The sequence below is a fragment of the Pleurodeles waltl genome, chromosome 2_1 (genome assembly GCF_031143425.1).
Source record: "Pleurodeles waltl isolate 20211129_DDA chromosome 2_1, aPleWal1.hap1.20221129, whole genome shotgun sequence".
In the NCBI taxonomy this organism is placed as follows: domain Eukaryota; kingdom Metazoa; phylum Chordata; class Amphibia; order Caudata; family Salamandridae; genus Pleurodeles; species Pleurodeles waltl.
The window spans coordinates 367,362,822-367,381,190 of NC_090438.1; positions in this window are offsets into that span (position 1 = coordinate 367,362,822).

Below are 18,369 nucleotides of genomic sequence, written 5' to 3' on the forward strand. Positions count from 1 at the left end.
TGCTTCCCCAACTTTGTGGTGATATCTTGGTCTAAAGCAGCTTTGTCCTGAGGAGAGAGATGGGGCAGCAGAAGCTTTTCTGCTAGGGAGGCTGCAGCGGTGGCATCAGGACATAGTTTATGGGCATAAAGCTCTTTATAGTATAAGGTGAAGACATCTAAGATCCTTTTTGAGTCCTCTCCTGATGCCCCAGAGCTCCAGCAACGCAGGGAATCACCCTATTCTCTACCTGGTGTATGACAAGCCAATGCAAAAATTTACTCAACTTATTGCCCAAACTGATATATTTTTGTGTTAGATTTAACTATGAACCATGATGTGTGGAGAGCAGTAATTTAAATGTGAACCAAATCATACATTTGGAAATCTGACTTTTTATTGTTTCTTCTGAAATGTATTAGTTGTTTGTACAATGTATCGTAACTTATGCTAATAATGACCCACATTCAGTACTATTGAGGTAAGCAAGAACAATTGGCAATAGGAGTGCTTATTAATATAGATATTGTTTTGAATCTATATTCTTTAAAATGGTGTGCACTTTTAATGTCTTAGAAAGTTCTCATTTTCAGTTCTGAGATCTATAAATCGGATTGCTACATCCCTATTTAGTACTGCAAAAAAAAAAAACCCTGTCTCTTTCTGAATCTTATTCAGGGGACCATTTTCCACACATTGGGGATGATTAAACTGCACCAGTGCTAGATTTGGGTTTGTAGATCACCTTGAGTGTATCTGTCTGCAGCCTTGAGGTCAGGGAGCTAGAGGACGTCCTTTGTTGCTAACCATCATTTTCATGTGGTCATCTCCAGTTCAGGGCATTGCCATTTTGGAAGTAATCTGGACTACATTGGCAAGTGAAAGGTTAATTCAAGATCCCAGGCTCTAAATCCTGAGACCTGTAGAGTGAGTCAAATCAAGGCACAGAATGTCAAGACAATGCCTTTGAGCCACTCCATACAACTTTCCTAACCTAAGTGAACCTTCACAATATTTTACAAGTATGTAAAATCCATCACCAAAATCTTAGAAGCAAATAAAATATGTCTCTGTGTGGGCTGTCCAATAGCAAACCTAGAACTATGAGAAGGATATCAATACTTACTGGGCTCCCTATTCACCTCTTGTGCAAGAACTTATATGCTCTCAGCCAAAGCTTCAAGCAGCAACACCCTATCTGAGGCTTCCAACCTTCATTCATATGATCACATCTTCCAGTTCAAAAATAACAGAGACAAGAAGTAGCTTTGTTCTCCAAGCAAGCCTTGCATTAGACAGCTAGACATCAAACCTAACTAGGAGTGTTATCTCACTGAACATTGCCACAGGAGACAAATTGTCATTTTTCACATAATTTTCACATGCAATAAACTGTAGCAGCCACCAACTATATTCCAAGGCTCTTACTTTAAATTTCCAATTGGCTAATTTTAGATGTTTGATTTCCACTTAGTGCGTTAATGCTGCAATTTTTCCGAAAATTCCTATTATTTTTAGAATTTAATTTGTCTACCCCTTTTATTGCTTATTTTTTTTACCCAAATTAAACTGTGTCTTACTGTGTGTTTTAATCTTTGTCACCCCCAGCAGTGTTTGATATGTGAACACAGACTGTTAGGCAAATATTGGGCCTGGGCTACGTATTCAGGTACCTATATAAGCCTGTTTCCATTAATAATTGTGGTTGGGTGGGGGTGGGCTGAGGTACAGGACATAACCTCTTGCTCTCTTCCTAAAAGTAGCAAATAAAAAAAAACATAAGCCAAATAATCTATAACTTCCTGTTATAAATTGGGTCTCTAGTTGGCAGGGATATGCACTCTATTCAAGTAGGAACCACAATCCCATTCAGGGCAAGTCAGATACACAAGCTAAATTAACCAGTGCTCACCCCACTTGCTCCCTGGAAGCTGGGCACAGAGCAGGCAGACTTAACTTAGAAGGCAATTTGTAAAGTATATGTACAACACTTAATTACAGCAACACAGTGAAAGACACCACAAAAAGTACTCAACACCAGGTTTGAAAAAATAGAGGATATTTTCTGCCCAGTCAGTAGAGCCGAGATGAATGGAGAGAGGAGTCCCGGGACCTCAAGCAGCAGGGAGAAAATACAGGCGCTTCTATGCAGAGGAACACAGGAGAAGCGTGCAAGCCACACTCACCCGGTCTGTGGGGTGTGAGTGAAGGGAAAAGTGAAGCGTGCTCCACACAGTGTACTGCAGGGCGACCCCATGGCTGTTAAAGGTGTTGTCAAGACCTGGAGACAACAGTGGCCGCAGTCCTGTCTGTGCAGCGATGCGGTCGGAGGGTGACAGGTTAACCTGGTGGCTGTGCTCCGGTTTTAGATGAGGGAGTGAGGTCCACTTCGTAGCCAGCTCAGGCTAGTGCTGGCAGGGCCATTTCATACAGCAGTAATCCTTAAGTCAATGCCGGTGGGGGCTCGGTGCATGCTGCAGAAGTCTTCTGTGAGAGGAGTGCAGCCCTCACTCAGTTGGCCTCAGGCAATGCAGGCAGAGGCTGATACATGCTACTGCAGTCCCTAAAGTTCTGCCAGCAGGAGAAGGAGGTCACAATGAGGGTGTTTCTTTGGCGATTGGACAGCCAGCCTCCTGAGTAAGCAGGTAGATCTCTGGAGCCCCTGAAGGGAGGTTCACCAAGCACAGTCTTTTCGATTGGAAGTGCAGGGTCGAGTTGAAGAGAGGCCCTGCACTGGGATCTTCCCCTGTCCACGTCCTGGCAGGCTCCTGGTTTGAAATGCACATAGAGCAGAGGGAGGTGGTGACACGAAGTTCTTGATGTCCCAGAGGCCTCACAGAAAAACTGGGGGCAAGCCAACAAGCCCTTGGAGCCCCTTGGTGGGCTCAGGATAGTTAGGAGAGTCCAGTCATTCTCCTGCCGGACAGAAGTAACAGCCAGTAGGCCTACACACAGGGCAGCAGCAAAATGGCAGTCCCTCCTACATTCCAGCACACAGCAGCAGTAGGCCATCACAGCAATGCAGTGTGGAGTGGCTGTCCCGCTTGGCAGCACAGCAGTCCTTCTTCCTGGCAGAGTGTACTTGTCCCAGTAGAGTTCTGACTTGGCAGGGTTTGGGGTCCAACATTTATACTTTGATGCCGAGATTTTGGAAAGTTGGAGAAACGACTAGATCTTCATTTGAAGTCCACAGGGTCCCTGCCCCCTACACAAGACACTATGCAAATGGTATGCAGCAGTTTGAGTGAGGAGAGGCACAGCCCTATTCAGAAGGAAGTGTCTACCCCTCCCTCCCATGTAGCCCAGGAAAGCCCATCAGCCTAGTGATAGGCCATCACTGTGCTACTGCCCGTCCAAGCTCACTTTGTATGTGCCTGCCACGTGGAAATGCATAAATCCCAGCTGTCATCTACATGTATTCAGAGATAGGCAGAGCACAGAATGGTTAAAGTAAGAAATAGCCAACTTTCTAAAAGTGGCATTTTCAGACTTACAATTTAAAATCCAACTTTACTATAAGTTGTGATTTTACATTGAGAGTCCAGGGACACCAAACTCCATATTTCTCTTGCTTTCTATTTCAAATTTATTCTTAAATTATGTTTTTTCAGGCAACCCCAAAGCTATTGTACGGGCGAGATAGGCCTTGCAATAGTGAAAATGTTTTTTAGCAGCTTTTTAATACCTGGACATGTTAAACCTAAAATATATATATCCAACCTATTATATACACTGCACTGTGCCCTTGGGGCTAGCTAGGCCTACCTTAGGGGTGGCTTGCATGCAATAAAAGGGAATGTTTGAGGCTGGCAAATGAGTGCAATTGCCAGATTGAAATGGCAGTTTAAAACTGCACACACAGGCTCTGCAGTGGCAGGCCTGAGACGTTTTTGAAAAAGCTACTGTATTGGGTGGCACAATCAGTGCTGCAGGTACTAGTAGCATATAATTTGCAGACCCTGGGCACATATTGGCCCTAATTATGACCCTGGCAATCTTCAGACCTCTAGGGCTGCGGTGGCGGTCTGACCGGCGCGAAAGCGATGGTCCGACCGATTTGGCGGCGGTCAGACCGCCACATTATGACCTTGTCGATTGGGCCATGGTAGGACTGCTAGTTTCTGTCTTCTGGGGGGACTGGTGGTGCAGGTGGTCCTAATCTGCCATGGCAGTGCTACATGCAGTGCCTCCAAGGGGATTACTCCCCCCCTCTCCGCCAACCTTTACATGGCGGATGCACTGCCATGTAAAAGGTTGGCGTAGACATGGTGCAGGGGGCTCCATGGGGGCCTATCCACTGCCCATGCACTTGGCATGGCCAGTGCAGGGGCCCCCATGGACAGCCCTGTCGTGCTTTTCACTGTCTGATTTGCAGACAGTGAAAAGCTCAATGGGTTCTGTTGCACCCTATGCACAGCAACATTGCCACCGGCTCAATTATGAGCCGGCGTCAATGTTGTGGGCCAATGTTGTGGGGTGCTCCCTGCTGAGGCAGCGCACTAGAGGCAACCTGATCGTGGGAGTTTGGCGGGCGGCCTTTTCCACCCGTCAAACTCTTAATGACCCCCATAGGGACTTACATGCAAATTAAATATGCCACTTGTGTAAAGCCTCCATTATCATGTTTTAGAGGACAAAGCACCTGCACAGATCCCTAAAGGCCAGCAAAAATAAGTCAGAAAAACAGGAGGTCAGAGGTCTAAAAGTCAGGGGCTACCACGTCAATGATGGCAGGTCTAACACTTCCCTTAACCATGGCTAAAAACATTTATATCCGCTCTCTGTGTTATGCACCAGTAGCCTAAAATAAAAAGTAAGAATCATGTTTTTATTAATTAGGGCTCCCTCGTAACTTCCACATCCATCGATGTTCCTACTCCATTTCTTGCTCAGATGCCATAAAGTGCCGTAAATCAATATCATTTGTATAATTACCATCATTTTCATTAGTGCACCAGAATAATTTGAGGGTTTCAGCTCAGTGAACTACCACTCAATCAATATTTTCAGCAATGCACGTGCAGGTTAATCACACATTGCAGTTTTAATCTATAAAGAATGTACTGTTGAACTAATGGGTTGCGGGGGAGAGACTGAGGGTTGTATCATCACAGGGCGAAATAGCAAGCATTTCCTCAATAGATCTGAAGCTGTGTCACGCATATTTCACACATGCTTAAGGCGAATGCTGGATCGTTTTCATGCGAGAATTCTGACAAAAGAGGCGTGAAAAAGCAATTGATCATTTGAATAGGATGTTATAGACGTTCGTTACTGGAGAAAGATTGAATGCGACATGACCTGAAAGCTCCACGGGAAACGTGCCCACGAATACAGCTCTTAGCATGTTACAAATATTAATGAGGGTCAGTTCTTTAAAACATATATTGCACTTATTAAACTTTCATTTGTAATGCAGTACTTGGCAATGCACAATCTTTCATGTGAGTCTGTTCTTTAAAACACATATTGTACCTTAGCTTTCAAACCCTATCTAAGTGGCACCATGGCAGACTGGTCCATACTAAATATCTATATATTCAATTACCAAGCGAGTTTATGCACGAAGGCAATAATATTTCAGGTATCCGTTTTGTGCATTCCTTCTACGTCATCTCTCCAAGCTATTGTATTCACTACTAAGGCCCTTATTACAACATTGGCGGCATTGACCGCCTACCGCCACGGTGACGGCTGCCAACATACCGCCGCCGTGGCTTCCAGCCGCCTTTGTGTATCATGACTGTTGATGGTATTCCACCAGAATGCTGGCAGAACACAGCCTACGGTCATGGCGGCGGACGGAGGTAAGGCGGCGCTGCTGACAGCAGCACCGCCACGCCAGCAAAACACCGCCGACCGTATCATGAGCAATGATACGACTGGTGGTGTTTTGCTGGTGGACACTGCTGCTGACAGCAGAGCCGCGGACTGTCTCCAGCCAGAGGACCCCCTGCAAGCAGGTAAGTTGGGTTCTCCAACCGGAGAGGGGGGTGGTGGTGTTGTGTGAATGTGGGGGGTGTATGTTTTGGTATGCGTGCATGCAGGTGTGAGTCACGTAGGATGCATGCGTGAATGATTGATTGTGAGTGTTGTGTGTTGTGAATACATGTGTGTGACAAGGTATGTTGGTGTGTGTTGCGGTGTGTGGGTATGTATGTGTGCATGCGTGGGTGGTGGTGGGTATGCGTGTGTGCATGTGTGTATATGGGTGCGCATGTGGGTGTGTATATGTGCGGGGGGCAGGAGAGGGAGGTGGAGGGTGGGGGAGGACTCTGGGGAAGGGGGCGGGGAGACCCCTCTCAGTGCCAGGGAAGGGATTCCCTGGCACTGATAGTGCCTACCGCCATGGTTTTCGTGGCGGTAAGTTTGCACAAAAACTATGGCGGTAGGCCAGGTCGTAATCCTGAGGGTGGGATTGTGACGGCCGCCGGGCTAGAGACCGAAGTCTCTAGCCAAGCAGCCATTACCACCCTGGCGGTCGGTGTGTTAAAGTGGCAGTCTTGGATGGCGGTAACCGCCATGGTCAAAATCCCATTTTTTTACCGCCGCTTTAACACCGACCGCCACGGTTGTAATGAGGGCCTAAGTGTGGTGTGTGTGAAACAGGACAGGAGAAACGTGTGTGTGTGTGTATATATATATATATATATATATATATATAATACAGACAGTGGAGCGCTGTACATGGTCAAAGGAAAGCTTGAAGTCAATGAGAGAGGAAGCTGAGTTGTTGACAGACGGTTAATGCATTGTTACCTGGTTTTCATATAGAATTGAGTTGTTAACTCCTTCCTAAATTGGAGAAGCATTGAGGCAGTCATGATGGATATGGGGATGTTCTACCAGATCCTGGGAGCATGGGTAGAGAAAGCATGTTCTGTTGTTTTTTTTCTTTGTTATACTTCATATCTGCAGTCTGATTGTGTCCTGGCTGTGGATGTGCTGAGAACCCCTAGAGATGGTGCGCTTGTCTTCAAGTTGAGTGGGGGTGTTGTTTGTGACGGCAGATACTAATGGATGGGATCCTTCTGTGATGAGCAGGTTTCTTTTACTCGCTGCTGCATTTCAGAGGAAGCAGCTGCATAGAAGTAAGAAGCATTTCAAAATGAACTATAAATATATGTTACCTTATTCCATATGTTTGCCCATATGGAATCTTGTGTAAACATTGTGTTTACACTGTAAAGAGTCTGCTTGAATATGTCTATATCAATGAATTCTTACCCTGGTGATGTATTGGAATTCGACTAAAAATTAGACAATATGTAGGTTAGAATAAGGAATAGCAAAAGGTAGCAGTGGCTACCCCTGACATGCCCTGTTGTTCTCCTAGTAGTCTCTGGCTAGTCAAGGTCTCAGGGATTATAAAAAAATAAACATAAGGTAAATAGGACTTCAGGGCAATGTTTCTTTTTATCAGCAAATATAGATGGGTCATGTCCCCGGCATTTTCGTGAATCAATGTTGCTGGATAAACAATGTGCAGCAATGATGGTGCATGAATGTGCAGTAACGATCCCAGTGCTGCACTAGGAAGCATCCAGAGAGCACATCTGCTGATACTCTATGTGAAGGGATTTCACAAACACACATAATCTTCTGTTTGCTGGCATGTGTAGGAGGCTGGACTGGCTTGTAGTGAGTACCAAGGGGTACTTACACCTTGCACCAGGCCCAGTTATCCCTTATTAGTGTATAGGGTGTCTAGCAGCTTAGGCTGATAGATAATGGTAGTTTAGCAGAGCAGCTTAGGCTGAACTAGGAGACGAGTGAAGCTCCTACAGTACCACTAGTGTCATATGCACAATATCATAAGAAAACACAATACACAGATATACTAAAAATAAAGGTACTTTATTTTTATGACAATATGCCAAAAGTATCTCAGTGAGTACCCTCAGTATGAGGATAGCAAATATACACAAGATATATGTACACAATACCAAAATATGCAGTAATAGTATTAGAAAACAGTGCAAACAATGTATAGTTACAATAGGATGCAATGGGGACACATAGGGATAGGGGCAACACAAACCATATACTCCAAAAGTGGAATGCGAACCACGAATGGACCCCAAACCTATGTGAGCTTGTAGAGGGTCGCGGGGACTGTAAGAAAACAGTTAGGGTTAGAAAAATAGCCCACCCCAAGACCCTGAAAAGTGAGTGCAAAGTGCACTAAAGTTCCCCAAAGGACATAAAAGTCGTGATAGGGGAATTCTGCAGGAAAGACACAAATCAGCAATGCAACAACAATGGATTTCCAAACAAAGGTACCTGTGGAACAAGGGGACCAAGTCCAAAAGTCACAAGTAAGTCGGAGATGGGCAGATGCCCAGGAAATGCCAGCTGTGGGTGCAAAGAAGCTGCTACTGGACAGCAGAAGCTGAAGATTCTGCAGGAATGACAAGGGCTAGGAACTTTCCCTTTGGAGGATGGATCCCTCACGCCGTGGAGAGTCGTGCAGAAGTGTTTTCCTGAAGAAAGACCACCAACAAGCCTTGCTAGCTGCAATTCGTGTGGTTAGGGTTTTTGGATGCTGCTGTGGCCCAGGAGGGACCAGGATGTCGCCAATTGCGTCTGGGGACAGAGGGGGCATCGAGCAAGACAAGGAGCCCTCTCAGAAGCAGGCAGCACCCGCAGAAGTGCCAAAACAGGCACTATGAAGTGGAGTGAAACGGTGCTCACCCGAAGTTGCACAAAGGAATCCCACGCCGCCGGAGGACAACTTAGGAGTTCGTGCAATGCAGGTTAGAGTGCCGTGGACCCAGGCTGGACTGTGCACAAAGGATTTCCGCCGGAAGTGCACGGAGGCCGGAGTAGCTGCAAAAGTCACGGTTCCCAGCAATGCAGTCTGGCGTGGGGAGGCAAGGACTTACCTCCACCAAACTTGGACTGAAGAGTCACTGGACTGTGGGAGTCACTTGGACAGAGTTGCTGGATTCAAGGGACCTCGCTTGTTGTGCTGAGAGGAGACCCAGGGTACCGGTGATGCAGTTCTTTGGTACCTGCGGTTTCAGGGGGACGATTCCGTCGACCTACGGGAAATTTCTTCGGAGCTTCTAGTGCAGAGAGGAGGCAGACTACCCCCACAGCATGCACCACCAGGAAAGCAGTCAAGAAGGCGGCAGGATCAGCGTTACAGAGTTGCAGTAGTCGTCTTTGCTACTATGTTGCAGGTTTGCAGGCTTCCAGCGCGGTCAGCAGTCGATTCCTTATCAGAAGGTGAAGAGAGAGATGCAGAGGAACTCGGATGAGCTCTTGCATTCGTTATCTAAAGTTTCCCCAGAGACAGAGACCCTAAATAGCCAGAAAAGAGGGTTTGGCTACCTAGGAGAGAGGATAGGCTACTAACACCTGAAGGAGCCTATCAGAAGGAGTCTCTGACGTCACCTGGTGGCACTGGCCACTCAGAGCAGTCCAGTGTGCCAGCAGCACCTCTGTTTCCAAGATGGCAGAGGTCTGGAGCACACTGGAGGAGCTCTGGACACCTCCCAGGGGAGGTGCAGGTCAGGGGAGTGGTCACTCCCCTTTCCTTTGTCCAGTTTCGCGCCAGAGCAGGGGCTAAGGGGTCCCTGAACCGGTGTAGACTGGCTTATGCAGAATTGGGCACATCTGTGCCCAAGAAAGCATTTCCAGAGGCTGGGGGAGGCTACTCCTCCCCTGCCTTCACACCATTTTCCAAAGGGAGAGGGTGTAACACCCTCTCTCAGAGGAAGTCCTTTGTTCTGCCATCCTGGGACAAGCCTGGCTTGACCCCAGGGGGGCAGAACCCTGTCTGAGGGGTTGGCAGCAGCAGCAGCTGCAGTGAAACCCCAGAAAAGGCAGTTTGGCAGTACCAGGGTCTGTGCTACAGACCACTGGGATCATGGAATTGTCCCAATAATGCCAGGATGGCATAGAGAGGGCCATTCCATGATCTTAGACATGTTACATGGCCATATTCGGAGTTACCATTGTGAAGCTACATATAGGTAGTGACCTATATGTAGTGCACGCGTGTAATGGTGTCCCCGCACTCACAAAGTTCAGGGAATTGGCCCTGAACAATGTGGGGGCACCTTGGCTAGTGCCAGGGTGCCCTCACACTAAGTAACTTTGCACCTAACCTTTACCAGGTAAAGGTTAGACATATAGGTGACTTATAAGTTACTTAAGTGCAGTGTAAAATGGCTGTGAAATAACGTGGACGTTATTTCACTCAGGCTGCAGTGGCAGGCCTGTGTAAGAATTGTCATAGCTCCCTATGGGTGGCAAAAGAAATGCTGCAGCCCATAGGGATCTCCTGGAACCCCAATACCCTGGGTACCTCAGTACCATATACTAGGGAATTATAAGGGTGTTCCAGTAAGCCAATGTAAATTGGTAAAATTGGTCACTAGCCTGTTAGTGACAATTTGAAAGAAATGAGAGAGCATAACCACTGAGGTTCTGGTTAGCAGAGCCTCAGTGAGACAGTTAGTCATAACACAGGTAACACATTCAGGCACACTTATGAGCAATGGGGCCCTGGCTGGCAGGGTCCCAGTGACACATACAACTAAAACAACATATATACAGTGAAAAATGGGGGTAACATGCAAATCAAGATGGTACTTTCCTACAGCATGTCATTTTGAAACTTAATTAGACTTGTTGATTAAACTAGTGAAATATCATCTACAATGGACTTCCAAAAAGACTATCAATAGGCTGCAAACACATTCTAACTAAGATACCATGATGGGCCTGAACCTAAGGAGCCACAGCCACAAAAACCTTCACTGAAATTGCTACACAGGCTTTCTGTGAGTGCTAGGATAAAGTTCTGTGTTTTTTCTGATGGCCACAGTGCCTACTGGGGAAAGGTCAAAAAGCCCCAGAAAAACTGCCTCCCTCCTATATGCCGAATAAGACACTGTAGTTGGTAATGGCACACTGAGAGAATCTTGAAATAGATCAAGGTTAGAGCCAAGACTTTGGGAATTTAGGGTTCCACCTTGAGGACTGCATGGATCCAGAGCTTGAAAGTAGAGCTTAACTGCATTGTTTTCAGGAATGGCTTAGGATTCTATGTGACTGGCGGAAGAATTGAGCCCTATCCAACACCAATTGGCTCTGAACTCTTCCCCAATGTCCCTTTTTTTGCAGATTATGATTTGTGCTGAGCATGTTGGACTGATCTTAAGTGTAAGGACAGAGATCTACAAAAGGAGAACGCGCACAGTTGTGAAGAGCCCAGCCTTCTGGATTTCACTTGGAGAGTAGAATTTGTAGGTTTGAAGCAGGAGTAGACTCTGATGCCAGTCAAGAGTTCAGGACCTGGAAGACACCTCTAGGGGATCAGCGCTCACTCCTCCAGAGGCCAACAGCAGGGCTCAGGTTGGTCTAGGTGGTGCTGCTCAGCTGGGCCTTTACAGGGCAGCCTCTGGAAGTCTGTTGTGTCCCTGTAGATGAAAAAGGACATCTGCTTACTTACCCTTGAAGTTACTGCTGGGGATCTGGGTTCAAGGTAAGCAGGTCCAGTCTTCCTTCTTCAGAAAGTAGGGCAGTTCTTCTTCTGAATCTTGCACAGATCCAGGAGTGTCCTGATGAGAGGTTTTGAAGGTGCCACTTTTATCCCCTGTACTGTAAAGCACACAATGTTCATGAAGGAATCATTTGCATACAAATATTTCAGCAATATTAAATACTATTAATGTTGTAATTAACCATAAATCAAATTCTATAATTGAATAAATCTTCAAACAGTGTGTAATTTGTTCCTGAAAAAATGAAGATTTTTTACATATTCACTAATAGTATATTCATCAATATAGCAAAACAACAAAGAGAATGTTTGGTGTTTTTATACAAAGGCATTGGTGACCCCGCTAGCCCCCAATCTCTTTACATCTAAGGGACAGAAGGAGAGCACCAACCCTCCTGACTCTCTAGAAACAAAAGGTTTGAGTCCTACATGCAGTCTTTCAAACAATCAGAAATCACTCCTAATGGACTCTAGCTGCTCATGCGATGAATTGTGTCATGGAGAGTATAAGGTCCCAAGGCTCAAACCATCCATGAGACCATTCTCAGGACAATGTGTCAAAGTGGATTAAATCACAATAATTGTTGCTCAATAACACAATAAATAACCCACATTAATAAAACGCTATACAACACTGAGAGGCAGCAGAAAACCAAACCACACTGGGCATCCAAATGAATCGCTCACTGTTAGAAATGGGGTCTTTGGTTGGCAGTCAGGTTACCCCCTATCCAAGCAAGGATCCTTACTCTAGTAAGTCAGACACAATTCACATTATCCTGTGCTCACCCTCTGGTAGCTTGGCACTGAGCAGTCAGGTTAAACTTAGAAGGCAATGTGTAAAGTATTTGTACAATATTTCATGCAATAACATAGTGAAAACACCACAAAAAGACACCACACAGGTTTAGGAAAATATAAGATATCTATCTGATTAATTTAAGGTCAAAACAAGCAAAGTCTGATAATCTCAAGTTGAAAATATCATTTAGATATCAAGAAGAATAGTCATAAGTTCTTAAAAACAACAATTGTCAAGCACAAAGAACCTGGTCTGCGTCAAATTACATGCACGGTGTTGGACTTTTTTGCTGATGCAGGGTCATCCCCAATCTTTTTGCCTCCTGCCTCCTAATTGTTTCTGACCTGTTGCTGTTGGCTTTTGAACTCTGAGCACTTTACCAGTGCTAACCAGTGCTAAACTGCATATGCCCTCTGTGTAAATTGTATTGTTGATTGGTTTATCCATGATTGGCATATTTGATTTATTAGTAAGTCCCTATTAAGATGCACTAGAGGTACCAGGGCCTGCAGCACTGGTTGTGCCACCCACATAAGTAGCTCTGTAATCATGTCTCAGACCTGCCACTGCAGTGTCTGTGTGTGCATTTTTAACTGTAAATTCGACTTGGCAAGTGTACCCACTTGCCAGGCTCACACCTTCCCTTTTCTTACATGTAAGGCACCCCAAAGGTAGGCCCTAGGTAGCCCCAAGGGCAGGGTGCAGTGTATGGTTAAGGTAGGACATATAGGGGGTCATTCTGACCCTGGCGGCCGGAGACCGCCAGGGTCACCGACCACGGGAGCACCGCCAACAGGCTGGCGGTGCTCCCGAGGGCATTCTGACCGCGCCGGTTCAGCCGCGGCCAGAAAGGGTAAACCGGCGGTCTCCCGCCGGTTTACCACTGCCATTGTGAATCCTCCATGGCTGCGGAGCGTGCTCCGCAGCCATGGGGATTCTGACACCCCCTACCGCCATCCTGTTCCTGGCGGGTCTCCCGCCAGGAACAGGATGGCGGTAGGGGGTGCCGCAGGGGCCCCCGTAAGAGGGCCCCGCAAAGTATTTCAGTGTCTGCTAAGCAGACACTGAAATACGCGACGGGTGCAACTGCACCCGTCGCACCCCTGCAACTGCGCCAGCTCAATTCTGAGCCGGCGTCCTCGTTGCAGGGGCATTTCCTCTGGGCCGGCGGGCGCTCTTTTGGAGAGCGCCCGCTGGGCCAGAGGAAATGTCTGAATGGCCGCCGCGGTCTTTTGACCGCGGTGCGGTCATTCAGCAGCGGTACCTTGGCGGACGGCCTCCGCCGTCCGCCAAGGTCAAAATGACCCCCATAGTAATGTGTTTTATATGTCCTGACAGTGAAATATTGCTATATTCGTTTTTCACTATTGCAAGGCCTGTCCTTCTCATAGGTTAACATGGGGCCTACCTTTAAACCTGATTAAAGTGTAGATTCCCTTTGGGAGCGGATGGACATGTGGAGTTTGGGGTCTCTGAGCTCACAATTTAAAAATACATCTTTTAGTAAAGTTGATTTTAAGATTGTGTGTTTGAAAATGCCACTTTTAGAACGTGAGCATTTTCTTGCTTATACCATTTCTGTGACTCTGCCTGTTTGTGGATTCCCTGTCTTGGTCAGTTTGAAAGTTGGGTTGGTTGCACCTCACACTAGACAGTGACACAAAAGGAGCTGGGGTGTCATCTGCATTTCCTGATGAGCCATATGTGCTAGGAGGGAGAGGAGGAGTGGTCACTTACACCTGAAAGCGCTGTGCCTGTCCTCACACAATGCAGTCTCCAACCCCCTGGTGAGTGTCTGGGGCCTGGCCTGGGCAAGGCAGGATTTCACATTCAAAAGAGACTTAACTTTGAAGTAGGCCTACTTCAAAGGAGAAATTAGGTATAAGAAGGGCACCCAAAACTACAGACTTTAGATCACTTCTGGACATCAAGAGGAACCTCTGCCTGGAGAAGAGTTGGAGAGCTGAGGAGAAGTGCTGCCCCGCCTGTGACTGTGCTTTGTGGAGCTATCCTGCAGTTGCTGCTTCTGCCAGAGTAAGAGGGCAAAGACTGGACTTTGTGTGCCTTCCATCTTGTGAAGAAATCTCCAAGGGCTTGCCTCCTGTTGTTTGAAGTCTCAGGAAGAGCAAATACTTCTCTCTGCCAGCACCTGGAGTCTCTGGAGAGACTCCTGCTCTGACAAGTGGTGCCCTATCCAGTCCCTGGGCCTTTGAAAGGAAATCAGGTGGAAATCCAAGGAAATCGACTTAGGACGACTTCGGACCAACGCCGTTGCTGAATCCGGTGACGCCGCCTGCAACCGACTCCGTGATCTTCGCTGGAAAGCAACGACCTTCGCAGGCCCGACGCCGCAGCAGCCCTGCTGAAGTCCCGGACTCCGTGGAAGTCACCGCACCACGTCATGACCGACGCCGCTCGAAGTGCGCGGATTCAACGTTTAGCACCGGCACCGCGATCCCCGACTTCGCGCATCAAGTTGTTTTCACTCTTCACCAAAGGTACTCTACTTGGGGGTCTACGCGACTCAGTGTCCGGCGCCGCTGGTGTCGGCTTGTTGGGAACGACTCCATCACGACGCCGTGTTAATACCTCATCGAAGTATTTTGTGTTTCTAAGCGCTATTTTTTTTGTTTAATCTTTAAAAACTCATAACTTGACTTGTGTATGTCGGATTTTTTCCGTTTTGGTCTTGTTTTGTTTAGATAAATATTTCCTATTTTTCAATAACTGGTGTTGGGTCATTTTGTAGTGTTTTCATTAAGTTACTGTGTGTGTTGGTACAAATACTTTACACCTAGCACTCTGAAGTTAAGCCTACTGCTCTGCCAAGCTACCAAGGGGGTAAGCAGGGGTTAGCTGAGGGTGATTCTCTGTTACCCTGACTAGAGTGAGGGTCCTTGCTTGAACAGTGGGTAACCTGCCTGTCAACCAAAGACCCCATTTCTAACATTGGTGATCAGTGGTTGGGAATTGGACTTGTATTTGTACTTGACATACAGTAATTGAGTGTACACTGCTGTTTTGATTTCAGACCACTACGCAACCATATACTACTTGTTTGGTGATCTTTCATTTTTCTCTTAAGGACTCCTTTTTGTTCTACTTCCAAGATTTTGCTGATCCCTTGACTGATTCTTTTCACTTCATTGGGAACTTGTTTTCTGCCGTTGAAACTTTGCACTTGTTGTCATCATGTCTCAATCTGGAGATGCAACAGCTGGAGCTGTGTTTGAATTAGGGAAACTGAAGAAGTACTCAGCTGACCCAAGGGCAGGGTGCAGTGTATGGTTAAGGTAGGACATGTAGTAATGTGTAGGCCTACTTCAAAGGAGAAATTGGGTATAAGAAGGGCACCCAAAACCACAGACTTTAGATCACTTCTGGACATCAAGAGGAACCTCTGCCTGGAGAAGAGCTGAAGAGCTGAGGAGAAGTGCTGCCCCGCCTGTGACTGTGCTTTGTGGAGCTATCCTGCAGTTGCTGCTTCTGCCAGAGTAAGAGGGCAAAGACTGGACTTTGTGTGCCTTCCATCTTGTGAAGAAATCTCCAAGGGCTTGATTTAGAGCTTGCCTCCTGTTGTTTGAAGTCTCAGGGACAGCAAAGACTTCTCTCTGCCAGAACCTGGAGTCTCTGGAGAGACTCCTACTCTGACATGTGGTGCCCTATCCAGTCCCTGGGCCCTTGAAAGGAAAGCTGGTGGAAATCCAAGGAAATCGACTTTGGACGACTTCGGACCGATGCTGCTGCTGAATCCAGTGACGCCGCCTGCACCCGGCTACCTTCGCAGGCCCGACGCCACAGCAGCCCCGCTGAAGTCCGCGACTCCGTGGAAGTCACCGCACCACGTCGTGACCGACGACACTCGAAGTGCGCGGATTCAACGTTTCGCACAGACGCTGCGATCCCCGACTTCGCACATCGACTTGTTTTCACTCTTCACCAAAGGTACTGTACTTGGGGGTCTACACGACTCCATGTCCAGCGCCGCTGGTGTCGGGTTGTTGGGAAAGACTCCATCACAACCCCATGTGAACACCTCATCAAAGCATTATTTGTATCTAAGTGCTATTTTTGAGATAGAAAGTTTAGAAAGATAGGAAATATTTATCTAAACAAAACAAGACCAAAACGACAAAAATCCGACATACACAAGTCAAAGTTCACCACTGATTACCAGGGGTAAAGTGCAACAAGCTCTAAAACCCAACAAAATGGCTTCAGCAAAGGAAGTTAAAAATCTAGAGTGACCCTGCAGCAAGGAGCTTATCCAACACCACCTATATGACTCCCTGATCAACATTCCTGCCAGCAAAGAAAGTTGGCCGAGAGATTCCATTGATATAGTAACTGTTAGAGTGTCTGACCTTAATAAGTAAACTTACAAGGGGACGCAAATCGATCGATGAATCTTTTGACCCGCAATTAAGATGTTCTTACCATAGCTCCAGCACATAATCAATACACAGTAATCAATAATCATCAGCAATCAATGAAAATCAATAAACAATGGAGTCAGTAATTGTCACATACCATGACCTTTCAGTCATGAATAACCACACCTTAAGTAAAAGTTTATTTCCCTATATTAACAATGCTAAGGTCATGTAGATTAATCTCAATATCAAAATAAACATATACAGAAACAACACTGGTTGTCCAAAATGGCAGAAGAAACGTAATCTAATCAAAGCTTGAACAACAACACATTCTAAAGTTATAGAGAAAATCAATAGTAAAGTCAGCTGCGTCAATGTTAATGCTGCACACAGTAATGTAATTACTTATTGAAGTGACTTCCCCTACTGATTCTCAAGAGATCGGAAACCCGAAATGTGTTATCAGTTCCCTAAGCAGTCGTTTCGCTACTGTGAGACTAATATTCCTTTTTGTTGGGTAAGCTTCAATCCAATGACTAAAGATGCAGACAATCACAAACGCATATCTCAAACCTCCACACACAGGCATCTCAATAAAAATCCATCTGCATTATGCTGAATGGACCTCCCACTCTTCCAATTTGGCTCAAATTAACCACTGTCCCTTTTGCTACATTAGTTGTTGGCAAATGACACATCAATGGCAAACTGCTTCTGCATCTTGTCTAAACTTTGGGTTAATCCAATCATGTTTGAACAAACAAACCATTGCATCCCTCCCAATATGTACTTGACAATGATAGTACCTCGCCATTTGAGACAACAGGCTATTTGGCAAAACCAATTGACCCTCTTCGGAAACCCACAATTCATCTTGTCTTGGTACAAATTTCATTTTGCTCCATTAATGTTTTTCCTCCCTGTCAACATTGTTCTGCAACACTTTTAATTCTTCCAAAGTGTCAATTATTTTCAAAGCATAGCTTGTACAAGTTTCATCTTCTTCAGGTAACAGTTCCCACTTGTCTTTGAACTATATACAGTTCAATGCACAAAACCTTGCGACTTGATCCGCATATCCATTTCCCAATGACAGATAGTCCTGTGACTTCAGATGTGCACTGCATTTCACCACGGCAATCTTTTCAGGCATTTGAATAGCATGTAACAATTCCATAATTCTCTCACCCATTCTCACTGGTAAGCTAGCAGAGGAGAGGTCAGGAAACCTCTCTGTGATCACAACTGACCAAAATCATGAATTATTCCAAATCCATATTGGCTATCCGTATAGATTGTAACTTTCAACTGAGCAGAGACATGACGCACTCTAGTAAGGGCTACCAGTTCCGCTACTTTACTTGGGTAGAATACACTCCTCAAAGCCAAGAAGCTTCCAAAAAACCAGCTATTGTGCACACAGCATATCCTGCTCTCAGTGTCCCTGCATTGTCTCTCAAACAAGAACCATCAACAAAGATAATTTGGTCATTTTCTCCCAATCAGGTATCTCTATTGTCAGGTCTCGGTTTTATGCACAAATCAATTACTTCAAGACAATCATGCTCACTATCTTACTCCTTTTCGATTTCAGCATTTTCACTCAGAAGTAAGGTTGCCGGGTTCAGCACTGTACATCTTTTCAATTATACATTTGATGACCCTAGAATACAAGTTTCATATCTAGTCAACCTCAC